We start from the raw sequence: 14,955 nt of genomic DNA on the forward strand, positions 1-14,955 counted from the left end.
AAAGGAAATTACTGGCTAGAAGCAGGACTCAATTTACAGCCAATGTTTCGCCAGGCCCCACCTTCAGGTAAGGCTGGTGTTTCACCCTAATCAGAGGATTTACGTTGATGCACATGTACAAGGAAAACTCATAAAAATGGCATATTGAAGTAGACCGTTTTCAGAAAATAGAAAAAAAGTAAACCTTTGTTGTACGTTCTCTCTGTTCAGTAAGAAAGTCTACTGCAATAGCACAGGAATGGTGAAAAGCAAACCCTTTTCAATCTCGTTGACATCCCATGCAACAATATCGAATGGGTTTTGCTTATTTCAGAAAACTTGACATGCTAAACCACTTTGCATACAGCCTACCCAAAAAAGAACTAGTTTCATTTTTCTTGTGTACCTCCAAGTGCTTGTGTTCGGATTGCAATAAGACTGAAGCCTGTAAACAGAGGTATGTAAACAAAACATATCTCCTTGCAATCAAAGTTAAAAACTTTGATCAGGAAGTTAATATGGATGGGAATCAGGTCAAACAATAATTTATGAAGCAAAGCCGACTTAAGCACAACTTTAATAATATAACAACCTGTAGCCTTTCCATGAATAAAAAGACCATTTCATTCATCAAAAGGCCTCGTTACACACTGCGCATGACAATGCCAGCAGATGTACACATTGGCTACATCTCTGTAAGACAGGGTGAACTACGCTGTTTTGGGTTAAAATCCCCCTTTTCTTTTTCGCCTTCCTATACACCATCCACATTGTAGGATGAACTGCTACCAGAGTATTGTCACTGTAACCATGATGGGATGGGTCTGTCCATACACTTTAAGAATTTTTGTTATTGTGTTTGTTACTTACTGTGGACACTTGATTAAATGCCAATACCGAAATACTTTTTAAAAAAGGTCAAAAATCCAGTTTGCGAAGGACACCTCGGAAAAACAACTAGGATTACTATTGTAAAAGTTTAACAGCTTAAACGTTGTCATTAATTATTGCATTCAGAAATATTACACTATAACGGACGTTGCTTAACCAAGACCTATTGGTTTTACCAATTATAGTCAATAAGCTCAGATAATTATGCGAGGAAAAAAAACTTTGTTATAAATATTTATACTCCCTATGGAGGTGTACAGGTTATATTACTACCTCTTGAATTGGTACAAGATGTCACAGAACACCACCTCATGCAGCCACAGTGGCAACAGATATGAACAGTATTTGAGCCGGCAGAGAGCAAGGAGAGTACTATAGGAAAGTACCAAAAAAAGGGTCATCCCTTAGGGATCGGAAATCCAAATAATCCAGACTTGGAAAACCTATCCTCGAAGATTGTGTTGATGTTTTGGGGACTTCTTGCTTTCCCATTTAGATTTTGATGGGGGGGGGGGAATAGAAGATGCCCAGGCGGCCCTGCGGTGGAGAACAAGTGCCTCATTCCCTTTAGAATTGTCCTTTGGTATCCAAATACACATTCTGTATCTGGTCACTAGGAGAAAATGTTAAGACCACAAATACGGTCTTTACAGCAAGCTTATGTGAAGTCATGCAGTGGCCCTACCCTCCAAAACAATTAGGTTATGCGGGGCGGGGTGGTGATCCACAGAGCTTCTGCTTACAATCTGATCTCTGGGGAGTGGTCACGAGCAAATCTACAGCCACAAAAGTGGTATCACACAAACTATTACAGCATGGTATCAGCATCCTAGAAGTTGAACAGGTATCGACTAACTACAGCATACTGTTAACCATGCTCTACTAGTTGGAGAAGCAAGTAACACAACTGGATTTTTGTACAAGGTGCTCCCCTGAAGCACAATGCCTGCAATCCCAGGAGGCTCTAGAAGCGCTAAACTGTTGAATGTTTCCCAGGAACTAATCTGCAGGTTGCAGGACAAGTTACAAAAGAGGACGCTTTTGAAAGTCGAGAGTGACCGATTAAATTAATCTTTTTTCTAGGAAAACGTATTTTAGTGGCTCATGGCAAATCCATGACCGGAGATTGTCCCAACAGTGCCCTTGCACCCAGTATGGCTAATCCTTTAAATGTAATGAAAACGTATAATGCGCAGCCAACACAAGAGAATGGGCTTCTGGGCACTAGGTTGTTGAATGCAACAGATTGTAATACCCGAAAGCCAGAAACGTAGCCAAGGTTTGATCTCCTTAGGTGGTTCCAACCAACATTTATCATGAGTTGGTTCAAGAATGTAGCACTCAGGAGTGCTAAAGCATGGCCCTTCCCTAGGGTTGGGACCGTTTGGGAGGACGAAGATTGAGGGATTAGGAAGATCTAAGAGCTCGGAGTTCCGACAGGCAAATTGGGAGTAATTTGCTTTTGAAGACTGATTGTTCCTTATCTTAATGGATTGCTCTAGCTCAAAGAGGTCCTTCAATTTCAGGTGGTTTTCCATGGGCAGCCTGCGCAGATGTGCTAATTTAGAAGCAATGACGTTCTGTCTCCATAGAATTAGCAGGGGTCAAATAGGGGAGAGGAGTGGGTTGAGGGAGGTAAACTCAGTGTTTCTTAGGGTTCTGACAAATACAAAACAGGCAGCTACAGATATTATATGCTGCATGAAAGAGATCCATGTAAACTTTGATTCCAAGATTTCCAAGTACCATAGATGGGGTGAGAAACACCCAGCTTTAGAGTCCACCATTCTTAGGACCTTCCTCGCCCAGTATGAGAATATCGGTCTTGTCAGATTTCAGCTTACGTTAACTGTTTTTCATCCAGGTGGATACTAAAGTAAGGTTTTTGCCCCTCGTTCCATGATAATCTAAGAGCCATGATCAGTTGGGCACAATTCCCATAACGTAATTCTTCAAAGCCAAAGCTTCCGATTGAGAGGCTAAGGAAATCACATTTATATTAAAATGTGTAGGGCTCAATAAGGACACCTGTGGTAGCAGGGCTGTACTATGGTTGGTTTGGAGGAAAGCGGTCCAAGACGAATATCATAAACCTAAGTGGAGAGCCATGAGTCTTATATTTGTAGTGCTCATTTCTTGCCCTGAAGCAAAATTACTTTGTTAACTTGATGAAGGAATATCATAGCAGGCGCAATGTAGACAACCAAAATTCACAACCAGTTTTTCTGGACATCACAGAACCAGGATCATAAGTCTGAATTTATGTAGAGTGAGGAGCAGTTTCAGTTTACAGAAACTAGGGCAGGACCCATCAATACCTTTTGTTACAAGGCAGTAGTAATATTACGGGCTGCTCCATCTCAGTGTGTGACTGGCTACACTCTGGCAGCTGGTATAACTAGAGTGTAAATTATTCCTCATAACATCAAATGGTGTTGGTGGAGGGGACAGTTTACCCAACATCAAAGAGCAGTCATTCAAAGATGCAGGCAAGGAAGATTGCAGAGCAATGATTTTGCTCTAAACCCCCTAGCACATTGGTGAGAAGGATGAGAAGTGGCAAAAACTCTCAAAGATTTGGAACAACGTGTGGTGCTGGTATTACGACTGGAACGCAGACAGCTGAAAGGAGGGCTCTGATCCTGGTCAGGGCCAGTTCAGTGACACTCTGCAATCTGGCCAAGATCATACCAGGCTTGTACGGCTGAAGGAACTCAGGGGATTCAAAAGCGTTCGTCACTGAAGAGCAGATTAGCTACTTTTTATGGGCTTCCTTTATCTAAAGACTTCAACCACATCTGAAAAGACATCACAAAACTGTAGACATCAGTAGCTTCTGCTAAATCAGCTTATTTTACAGGCAGAGCTTAAATTTCTACTCCTTAAACAGTCGGAGGGTAAGTACAAACAAATGTTTAATTTGTGCCACAGGCTTAACTTGCCATGAAGTGCCCAAGTTGAAAGAGCTCCAGAGTTAGTACAGCATCAAAAAAAGAAAAAAGTTGGAATATCCTTAGGTCCCAGTACTTCTTGTCCTTAAGATTGGCAGTTCAAAGCTGTGTTATTCAAATTTCCTGAAATAATTTGAAACGGAGGCTGATTAACAATGGCTCTCAAAGGGGGTGGGGCAAAGGCCACTTGAAAGGCATCACTACTCCCAACCTTCTGCAAGGAAGTAGGTGTCTGGGCGGCTCAGGGCCTCCAACGGACAGCCAAAGGAAAGGATGCAATGATAGAGTGCACAGCACTAGAGAGGACTGTTCGATACAGTTGGCAGTCAAACAAGTTTGGAACCACGGACTCCAGAACTACTGCCTGCCCTGTAGAACCTGACAAAGAAACAAATTGGCTAGGCCGGTGCCATCTAATGCTTCAATTGTTTGAGTGTTAAGGAGAAGAACTGCGTAAGAGCACTGCCTCAAACTGCCTATGCACTGCAGTGAGACAAAGGGACACTTCACTTAGACCCTCTGCAGCCTTCTTCACAACCAAGGAAGAGCCTGTCTTGCCTATAAGGAAGTAGAACATGGATCTGTCTTGGCTAGCTATAACCAGGACACACAACAGAAGTATTTAGGTTCTAGTCCTTGCTGCAACCTCTACACCACCTACCAAGGTTAGCCTGCAACCCAACAAAAGTTGGGCTAGCTGGCTCACAACACGACCAAATACCTGCTCAAACTCTAGTTGCAAAAGGCAAGGGAAAAAAAATACAAGCTAGTGCATACATGGCTGCTGAAGCTCGAACACCTAAAAAGACGACTTGCTTGATCACACATTGCATTACAACGCAACTGTGAAATAAGGTTAAACTTGCTCCGCCACCGTTTCATAAAGGTCCAGCACCAATGTAAGCACACAGATTATGTAAGAGAAGCTGCCGACATGAAAAGGAACACAGCAATGATGGGCATGCATATATCTAAACAGGTACACTTTGCTTAAAATAGCCATTTAAAGCAGTGTTGTCACTAGGTGGCACAGTGCTCGAGTTGAGAACAGGAGACGCAGGATGTTCCAAACAGTACAAATTTGCAAGTCCTAAAACTGCGCTTGCTGAACTCACATATTTACCACCACCTTTCTTGGATTTAACTTGCATTTTGAATTTCTTAAGTACAACATGTGGACTTCGGCATTGACCATCATCGCATGAAGAAAAAATTGAAAAGCCTGTCTAGGTACTACATTGTTAGAAAAGGTCTTCTTTACCTATATCAGCAACTATAAAAGATGTGTTGCCGTTTCTAGGTCACAACCAGTATCACAAAACAAGTTTGTTAACTCAACGACCTTAGAAACGATGTCCATCTTTTTAATGAGCAGAGCATGCATAATGCGTAGTCCCAACCCATTCTGTCGATCAAATGAATACCACTCCCCGACTAAATACATGACAACCGAGAGGCAACATTCCGAGGTAGGTAATCAAGGAATGTGTATTTGAAAAGCATACATGTATGTAACTTACTGGAATCATCAGTCCGTCCTTTCAGCATATGTAGTACGGAAGAGACATGCGGGCGAAGCTGATGCATCTGTTAGCGTTCTGGAAATAAACAAAAATTAAATTACTGAGGTTAATCACTCAAAAACTTGTATCTGGCAAAGAGCCCTGCTGAATACCGCAATTCTATTGTTGATGTCTTGCTGCACATACAATGTATCCAACTAAATGGTGATTGTGCAGCGCAAATCTATCATGGAAGCAACAGTTCAATTCACACTCCATGTGCAAGCAGCAAATTAAAAGTGTTGAGTTAGCCCGACACAAAATACTTTGACAGATTACCAACTACATGTGCAAGGAAAAAAGAAAAAAAAACAGAAAAAAACGCATGCACCTAATGTTTGATGTAATGCCAAAGTGGTTGAGCGTGTATACTCAACTGGGTCTCTTGTTCGCAGCGCAACTGATCCTAAGCAATACCTTATTGACGAGGCTTAACCAGGGGGAAAATAGCCTATGGGTTGCGTGTCCCTTCTGGAGGGTGTCTAGCCTGGCAGTTCAGGATGGACTGCTTCCGTTAGGAGTAGGGTTAATACTGATTAGGACTGGCTCTATTAAGAGTGAGTGGGTGAAAAAGAACGGGTTTAACTAGCGCTACCCACAGTAACTGTCTATGTACTGACTATCCACAAGCATTCCTCTCATCTAATCATGTATGTACAATGCAGACATACCAATAAAAATAGGATGACAAAACCTAGACCATCAAGACTGGTATCCCCAAATGGTAAAGAAAATTTCACGAGAAAAGCCTAGGTTTGCTGTTCCCATCACGTTGTAAAACAGCCATGTGGTAGAGTGACATTGCATCGGAGCAAATCCGTGACAATGAGAATACCACAATCTCACAAAACAGCTGGGGGGGGGGGGGGGGGGGGAGGGAATCGAGAAAAAAAAAAAACGAACCACACTATTCCCTTCCACCTTCAATAACTTGTAGAGTCATGTGTCACCTTCAAGGGCAGGACAATAAGGGCAGAAAAACGTATCAGTGACACACATTGTTATTTTTCGAAATACTTGCACCGCACATGACAAATGTTAATAACAAAGAGCCTTCACACAAGCATCTCCAATATAATCGTCACTCCTAAACAAACTCACAAGCAACCCTTGATGTGCTAGCTATCTAGCAATCTTAAAATTCCCATAATATTACAAATTTACCCAACAATGAAGCCTGAACGAACATGAAAAGAATTCCTTAGAAATGTTAGCAGAGTGGGAATTATTTAAGTTTAATATGTCAAAGTAATGTCTCATGGTTATAAATGACAAAACACACAAACAGAACTGTAAATAAATAGCTTTAGAGGCTTTATGATCCCTTTTGGGGACAGAGGGGAGTGAAAAGTATGTAAGTGCACAGACGAAAAGTTGAGCATATATTACCCATTTAGGTGCTCTAATGGCAGTAGATACCGCTTTAATGGCTGTCCTGAATGTGCATCACTGGGTCAACACCTTTTCTCAGAAACATCTGCATGATCCCCACTGGATGAACTAAAGTCAAAAGCATTGACGGGAACCAACACTTCCAACTGTCTGAATAACATTAGATGCTTCACTGGCATATAAACGGATGTTAAAGGACCATTTGGTCTACTTTCGCTAGAATAACCAAAGCCTCAAAACAAAATACGAGGAAATGATCTGAAAACTTACGAGTCGGGCCCATCAGTGTATCCACAAATCTTGAGCTGCAAGTCTCCTGCCCCAATCAAATCCCTGGGCAGTGTCTAGTAGATCACCCATTAACACAGCTGGACCACAGCACTAGGACATATTCAAAATGGTCAGTAAACAGTGAGCAACAAGCCACAATAAGTGTGGCTTTCCTGGAAGAGGCCAGACTGAGGTACAACATCAGGGCCAAAGAGCTTAAGATCCAAATCGCAGACTTAATCCTTGTAAAGCAATGGCCAACCACCAAGAGACCAGTGTCCTGTCCATTTGTCACTTCCAAAAACCATTAAACATTCCGCCCATAACTAATCAAGTATGTAATGCTTCTACAAACCCCGTAAGCGACAGCCACTTAGGACACCACCCTCATTATATCCTAAAAACAAACTAGAATTCTAATAAAAGTTACAGAAAAATTAGTCTGGGAACCAAGAGCAAATTATTTCACCAAGTCTTTCAAGTAGCTTTCCCCCAACTACTCTCCTCTCCCTATGCTTTACACCACTTTCTCCTTTACCAGAGTCAAGCCCACAAACCTGTCTCCAGATCTGCTCACCTGCCTAGTCAAATTCCAGATTAGTCATCTGTGTTAATATATATTTTTTATTAATTTTCATGGGTTTAAAAAAAAAATCGTTAATCGCACTTTAGCACCTTCAATCTTGGGCCATCTTTTCCATTTACTTTGGTTACTTTGATCGCTCTTCTCTGGTCATTTCATTCCTTCCAACAATCATTTCCTCTATCTCTACTTTCTCAACTATGAGGAGTCTGCAACACCCTTTCTTCATTCCACTCATGGTAGGCCTTCTATTGGTAAACAATTCAGAAGGAGCCCTCCCTTTACAGGTATAGAGTGCTGTTTATAAAAAGACACCTTTCACAGGCCTTCTTTCCAGCTTCTCCTACCAAACTTTCCCAACAAGCTAATTCATTTCAATACTTAATTACATCACAGCATTTAATTCAGGATAAGTGCACGCCTTTTGTTTAATGCCAGTTTCAGACATATCTAGACATTTCATAGGATGTCAACTGCATCCAATTATCTGTTGGCAATTCTGTAGGAAAATACTTTACCAATAAATTCAATACCCACATGCATTTACGCTGTAGTGAGCTACTTTAACTTCTGACTACCTTGAATAAAATAAAAGCCAAAATGTAGGTACTCTCATTGCCGTGGTGTAGTGGACAACAATGCCTAATGCAATCTCCACACACTTTCTCAGGTAATATGTTAAGTTGTTTTACACTAACTTGAGTCCTAACACTAAAAATACAGTCAATACACACTATCACAACAGTCATATCTTCTCTAATCTAGAGTATGTCTAATCCGAACGTATTCGGTTTAGTTTTGCTCACTATGTTTTATTTGGGTGCGGTCTACTAATTTTGGTTGTAAACTCACCAGGGGAACTTAACTTTCCCCTATACATCTCTTGCACTGATAACGTGTCCAGGACACACCAACTTTTTAAAGTCCTTACAACAATATTTCCATTCACAGTAAACATTTTATTTTTACTAATCGCACTCAGCAATGTGGGATACTTTGTTCATTTACTAATTCCTTCTCTTAGTACACCCCACGTGATCGATCACACATCTTCCCAGTACTATATTAACCACATTTCTAGCCACCTCCCTGGTGGGAGTAGAGCATGCACATATGATAATTTCAATAGGAATATGTTCTTATATGAATAATCTTAATTTCAAGGTTGAATGATTCTGATCTAGTTCACTAGAATATGTAAGGATTATTTCCCCCAAAAAAACCTCAAAACCACCTCAAAACCAATCAGTTTAACCATACTTAAATTATGTAGAATTGCAACACACAAAGCATTGTGGGGTACGAGTCTTCTGGCATTGAGCCATAAAAAATATTTCCATGAATGATAGGAGTTTAAATTCTCAATTTACATTCAAGTCTTGGTCCGCACTATATTCCATTATTTAAAACCAAGAAGCTTACACATTAAAAGCAACTACAACCTCATCCAAACGAGGGCGAGGAGCACAGGAACCCATGTCCTCAAACGTGGAAGGTTTCACTCCAACCAGGAGTGCTGACATTTTCTGTTGCACTCTACCGAATGCGCACTATAACATTCTACAGAGGCCGAGACACCGCAACAGATCGATTAGGTCAGATTCCAACTGCTTACCGTTCCAATATCCATTCGGCCCAAAATGATCCTTCACATTACTCAGATTTTAGTAAATCAACCTTTCCATACTAAGATTTTTCCTAGCATATTCTAGAACGTTGACTGTGTAACCATAATCCTTAATTATTTCCAAACCTGTCATCGTACAGGACCATGCTATCAAATGCGTAGCAGCCTTTTTAGTCTTTTTCTAAAAACCTTTGCTTTCCATGTGGCTTTTGAAATGTGACATTTTCATAAATTCTCATTTTTTTTTGGGCAGTTACCCATTGTGATCCAGCAAATTTCTCAAACCCCAAACAAATTGCAACATGCTTAATCGCGGCTCCTGTCTGTGCCCCTTGAACGCCAACACAGCTACTGCTCACATTCTATAAATAGATGTAGAACATGGGTGAGTCTGCCCCGCTTTGTCTTTTGCAACCTTGAGTGAAGTGCACAGTAAGCACTGCTGCTTCTTGAGGGAAATGATGGCAAAAGTTGGGTTATGCACTTTTATTTTTAACTAGATTCAGGTCTTCCTAAGACTGGTTTTGTTACCTATACAGAGCCAGAGAGCATTTGACAGCATTTTTTTTACAAGTAAATAACCAGGAAAAGTTACTCTTTTTGCCCCACACAATGAAAGGTGTCTACACTAATCGGTTACTGTACTTTATCCATTTTCAGATGAGTGGTTGCCAGGCTCCCTGCATTTGTTTTTCTTTTTTTTTTTCCCGGGTTATCATCCTTTATCTACACCACGATTTTTGGTTTTCCCAATACGCTTAGACTAGTAGTCCAATGTATTTGTATATCAATGGCATTTCAAAATTGCATTTTTATTTTGTCCTTCACAGCCCTGGTGTGCATGTCAAATCTTCTAGAATAGAGAAAAGAAATTTGGCAGGTTACAAGAGAAGAATAAATTAGGGTCCTACTCCGGGACTTTGACCCATTTATCGCAGAGTGCCTCGAATCAATATCCCAAGTTAGGACTCCGAAATATGTCTCAGCTTTTTCAGGGGTCGAAACTTCTAGTTCACCTTGATTACAGGACTGATTTTGACGCATCAAGTTAATTTTCGTGTAATATACAAGTTGTGTGAGAAATACTTGCAAGACCTTGCACCAAAGGGAAAAAAAATGATAATTCTGTAATCCTTAAAGAGCTTGATGGGGCCGTAGCACGCTTGCTTCAAACGATGGAAGGGACTTTCAACCGACAACAGGGGAAAAATTACTATTTTGAAGAGCGAGGAAAGAAGACTACAAGGGAGCTGCGTGGATACAGTCAACTTTAATTTTTGGAAACGTTTATTTAACTAGGTCACCCGGTTTCAGCGGTTTAGAGAGACAGTTAACTAAACATTAGCCTATGGAGCACTGTACCGGTTTCCAGATTAGATGTTAGGAGAACGTGGAAGTAGGACTGAGCCTACACAAATCAGGGCCACTGAACATGGAGAGAAAAAAAAAGAGCTAGTTAGCGTTCAAACTAAATTATATGCTCTACCAAGCACCACTACGGAGGTGAGCTAAAAAGTGAGCAGGACACAGACTAAGTCACATCTGCAAACTAGTGAAGGCAGCTACCGACAAGAGACTGGGGCAACTCATCCGATCATTTCAGCACCAGCTGCATCCATACAAAGGAAAATTCCTCCTAACAGCAGGAAGGAAGTACAAATGTAGACTAGGCAATTTTAGATGCAGTATGTTATTCTCAAATTGCTAAGTGTGTAAGCCACATTTTAAGGAACAATACCGAATAAAAAAATATATGTACACAAGAAGCCACAAAAGTGAGGTCCTGAAAGACTAACCACAGATGTCCAAAAAAAAGCATCCACCACTAGATGACCATGCAGGCCCCTGATCGAACAGGTCACAATATATCTCAACCTCCAGCTGACTTCAAACAAACATTCTAGGTATCTATTTCAGATGGTGCCTTAAAAGAAGATGCACTGGGTTAAAAAAAAAAAAAAAGCGCCTTACACTCTGCATCCAAATGTCAAAGGAGATGCTCAAAACCCTCAACACTTCCCATGTCTGCAGGTGCCCCGGTACACCTTAAAAATAACAATTACATTGCATACAGTGAAGAAGTCAAAAATATAGGGACATAAGAACAATTGCTACTTACCTGTAAACAGGTGGTTCTCCAGTATTGTTGTCTTTCATAGATTCCCATGCTTGAATATTCCCCGGAGTGGGAGTCCCACGGTAAATAAAATAGCAATAACATATGTATGTAAATACATATGAAATACTAGAAAAAGCATAGTAAATACTCAAAAACAATTCCTACATAGGAATACATAGAGAGAAAAAACACTTGTAACATATTCCTGTCATTATGTTAGTCCAAACTACAGCCAATCAGGCGCCAGCACCCTTCCAGAACCTTCTCAGAGCTTAGACCCTCAGATTTTCGTAGCACAAGAGTGACAAAAGAGTCGATGAGGAGAAGCGAGCCTCTGAGGGGAGGTGGGTGGGTCGCATGTGAATCTATGAAAGACACCAATACTGGAGAACCACCTGTTTACATGTAAGTAACAATTGTTCTTCTCCAGTATTAGGGTCTTTCATAGATTAACATGCTTGAATAGAGAGCAGTAACAGCCAAAGAGGCCCAATTGCTATGTAACAGCATGAAGAAACCAATGAGACAATAAGAACACAGTCATGTAAGTACTGATAGCAATCATATAAAACCATAGTGGAGGAGGGAAGACAGAGGCTTACCTTAGTTAAAAAGATGACGAAGTACTGCCTGTCCCACTGCTGTATCCGCCTCGTTGATGGCATCCAGGCAGTAGTGCTTCGTGAATGTGTGCCTATTGGACCACGTGGCTGCTCGGCAGATCTGATGAAGCAGCACACCAGCAAACAGGGCGGTAGAGGATGACATCGCCCTGGTGGAATGAGCAACTCACTGAAGATTGTAGAGGCTTGCTGGCTTCTTGATGGCAGAAGACAATGGCTGAAGAAATCCAACATGCAATAGTTGGCTTGGTAACAGGGCGCCCTTTACGCATGCGTCCATAGGCAATGAACAGTTGGTCGGACCTGCGAAAAGGGGCTGTCCTGCTGATGTAAAATTTAAGGCATTGTTTCATGTCCAAAGAGTGCAATCGCTGCTCTGCTGGAGAGTGAGGATCAGCAAAGAAAGTCTTTAAGAAAACAGGTTCATTTAGACGGAAATCCGTAGGCACCTTCGGCAGGAAAGTTGGGTTGGTGCAAAGCACCACACAGTTCGGTTTGAATTGGAGAAAAGGAGGGTTAACAGTGAAAACGTGAAGATCACTCACGCGACGAGATGATGTCAGAGCAAGGAGAAGGGCTACCTTCCAGGTCAGAAACTTAAAGTCCGCCCTATGGATAGGCTTGAATGGTGCCTTCATTAGCTGGGCTAAGATGACAGAGATGCCAAGTGGGAGGAGGATGCCGAAGAGGTGGGAACTTCCGGAACAGTCCTTTGAAAAACTGACGAATAACTCTGGAAGAGCAGAGAGAGGAGGAGCCATCCTGCCGGAAACGAGAGATTGCCCCCAAGAAAACTCTCAAAGTAGCATGGGAAAGCCCTGATTGAGCAAGGTGCAAAAAGAACAGAAGTAGCTGCTCCGGAGTGGAATGGAGAGGATGGATATTAGTAGCCACGCACCAATGGCAGAACCTCTTCCATTTGAGCTTGTAAGTCTTAATGGTAGACAGAGCTCTGGCCTGAGCGAGAAGGTCTCTGCATTCCGGCAAGATATTTAAATGCGCAAATTCAAGGTGCTCAGGTTCCAGGCAGACAATTGTAGAGAGGAGGGGTTTCGGATGGCAAATCTGACCCTTGTCCATCGTGAGGAGGTCCGGTCGCGGATGAAGGAGAATGGGCTCGCACTGGGACAGAAGGAGCAACTCCGAGAACCACGCCTGTCGGGCCATCTGGGGGTGATCAGGAGAATGTGGCAGGGCTGCCTCCGCATCTTCCACAGCACATGAGGCACCAACGGAATCTGAGGAAAAGCGTAGGCGAATAGATTGTACCAATTCTTCAAAAGGGCATTCCCGCACAACCCTTGGTGGGGATGCCAACTTGCATAAGATGGGCATTTCCGGTTCTCCGGGGTTGCAAAGAGATCCAGCAACGGACGACCCCATCGTTGAAAAACAAGGTCGAGAGTTGGTTGATGCAACTCCTACACGTGGGTAGATGACGTGGACTTGCTGAGGGAATCCGCTAGGATGTTGGCGACGCCCAGCAGATGCACCGCCGCCAGGGTAACTTGACGGATTGCCCAATCCCAGATCGACTGAGCCAGCCGAGACAAGAGGGGAGACCTGGTTCCGCCATGCTTGTTGACATAGTGCATACTGGTGGTATTGTCCGTCTGAATGAGCACCGATTCCCCTTGAATCACAGGAAGGAACGACTTGAGTGCCAGAAAAATTGCCATCAACTCCAGCCTGTTGATGTGCCAGGAATGTTGAAGCAGAGACCATTTGCCGATGGAGGCCTTGAAGGTGAGCACCCCAGCCTTCTACTGAGGAGTCTGTTGTGAGCGTGAGTTCTGGAGTGGTGGAGAGGAAAGAAATTCCTGTCGCAAGGTTGGACGGTTGCGCCCACCATCGGAGAGCTGTTCTCATGCGAGCGGTGACACCCACGAGGTCGTTGAAAGAACCGGTGACCTGATGTCACTGTACGTCCAATTCCTCCTGAATGGGGAAGAGTCCGTAGTCTGCAATTTGGGATCAGTGAAATAAAAGACGATGCCATCCCCAGAAATGACTATGATCTGGACTGAAACGGACAGACTTGCCCGAATCAGAGACACCAAGCAGAGGATCTTTTGTTGACGCTCTTGGGACACGAATGCCTTTGAAAGCATAGTGTCTAAAGTGGCTCCCAGAAAATTCCTGCGGGGAGCCGGTTCGACCCGAGACTTGTTGGCATTGATGGCTAGACCAAGAAATCGAAACACGTCCTGACAAAGACTAGGGTGTTGAAGCAGCTATCTGAGAGACTGACTTGAGGAGGCAGTCCAGATATGGAAAGATTTGGACGCCTTGGAGACGCAGGTAAGCCACTACTGGAGCCAATACTTTCGTGAAGACACGTGGTGCGGACCGGAGGCCGAAGGGCAACACCTTGAACTGGAAGTCTCTCCGTCCTACCCGGAAGCGCAAGTACTTCCGATGCTTTTGAAGAATTGGAACATGGAAGTAAGCATCCTGAAGGTCGATGGTGGTCATGAAGTCGCCCATGGAGAGAAGACGCAGGATCTCTACTAGTGTAAGCATGCGGAAGGATTGGCTCTTGAGGTACCTGATGAGCGCTCGCAAATCCAGAATCGGTTGCCAATCTCCCGTCTTCTTGAGTATTAGAAAGAAACGGGAATAGAAACCCTTTCCCCTCAGACTTGGGAACCACTTCGACAGCACCTCTCTGATTTAGAAGACGAACTTGATGGAAAAGCTCCTTGAGGTGGGGAGAAATAGGTATCGTCGACGAGACAGTCTTTAAGCTAAGCAATACCTTAGTTGACATGGAAGACGTCGACGTAGCAGTAGACAACGATCCGGAGGCTGACGTAGTCGTCACTGTCTCAGTCGACGACCCGGAGACGGCAGATCTCGTAGTCTGGATGATAGTCGACGCTCCCATCGACTATGAAACATGTTTCGGAGCAGAAACATGGGAGGCAGCAGAACACGCCTGAGAGCCAGGTCTCGTGG

The 14,955-nt window shown here is 43.0% G+C and overlaps 1 protein-coding gene across 3 annotated transcripts in view; it reads right to left on the reverse strand.

Annotated features, from left to right (window-relative positions):
- EIF4G1 (eukaryotic translation initiation factor 4 gamma 1) overlaps nucleotides 1-14,955 on the reverse strand; it is a 1,004,595-nt gene that overhangs the window by 956,888 nt on the left and 32,752 nt on the right. For all 3 annotated transcript variants that reach the window (XM_086944451.1, XM_086944450.1, XM_086944449.1), the window contains exon 2: nucleotides 5,342-5,419. The gene's annotated coding sequence lies outside the window, so the exon portion shown is untranslated. The remainder of the gene's footprint in view (nucleotides 1-5,341; nucleotides 5,420-14,955) is intronic.

Source organism: Lissotriton vulgaris, chromosome 11 (genome assembly GCF_964263255.1).
Source record: "Lissotriton vulgaris chromosome 11, aLisVul1.2, whole genome shotgun sequence".
Lineage (NCBI taxonomy): Eukaryota > Metazoa > Chordata > Amphibia > Caudata > Salamandridae > Lissotriton > Lissotriton vulgaris.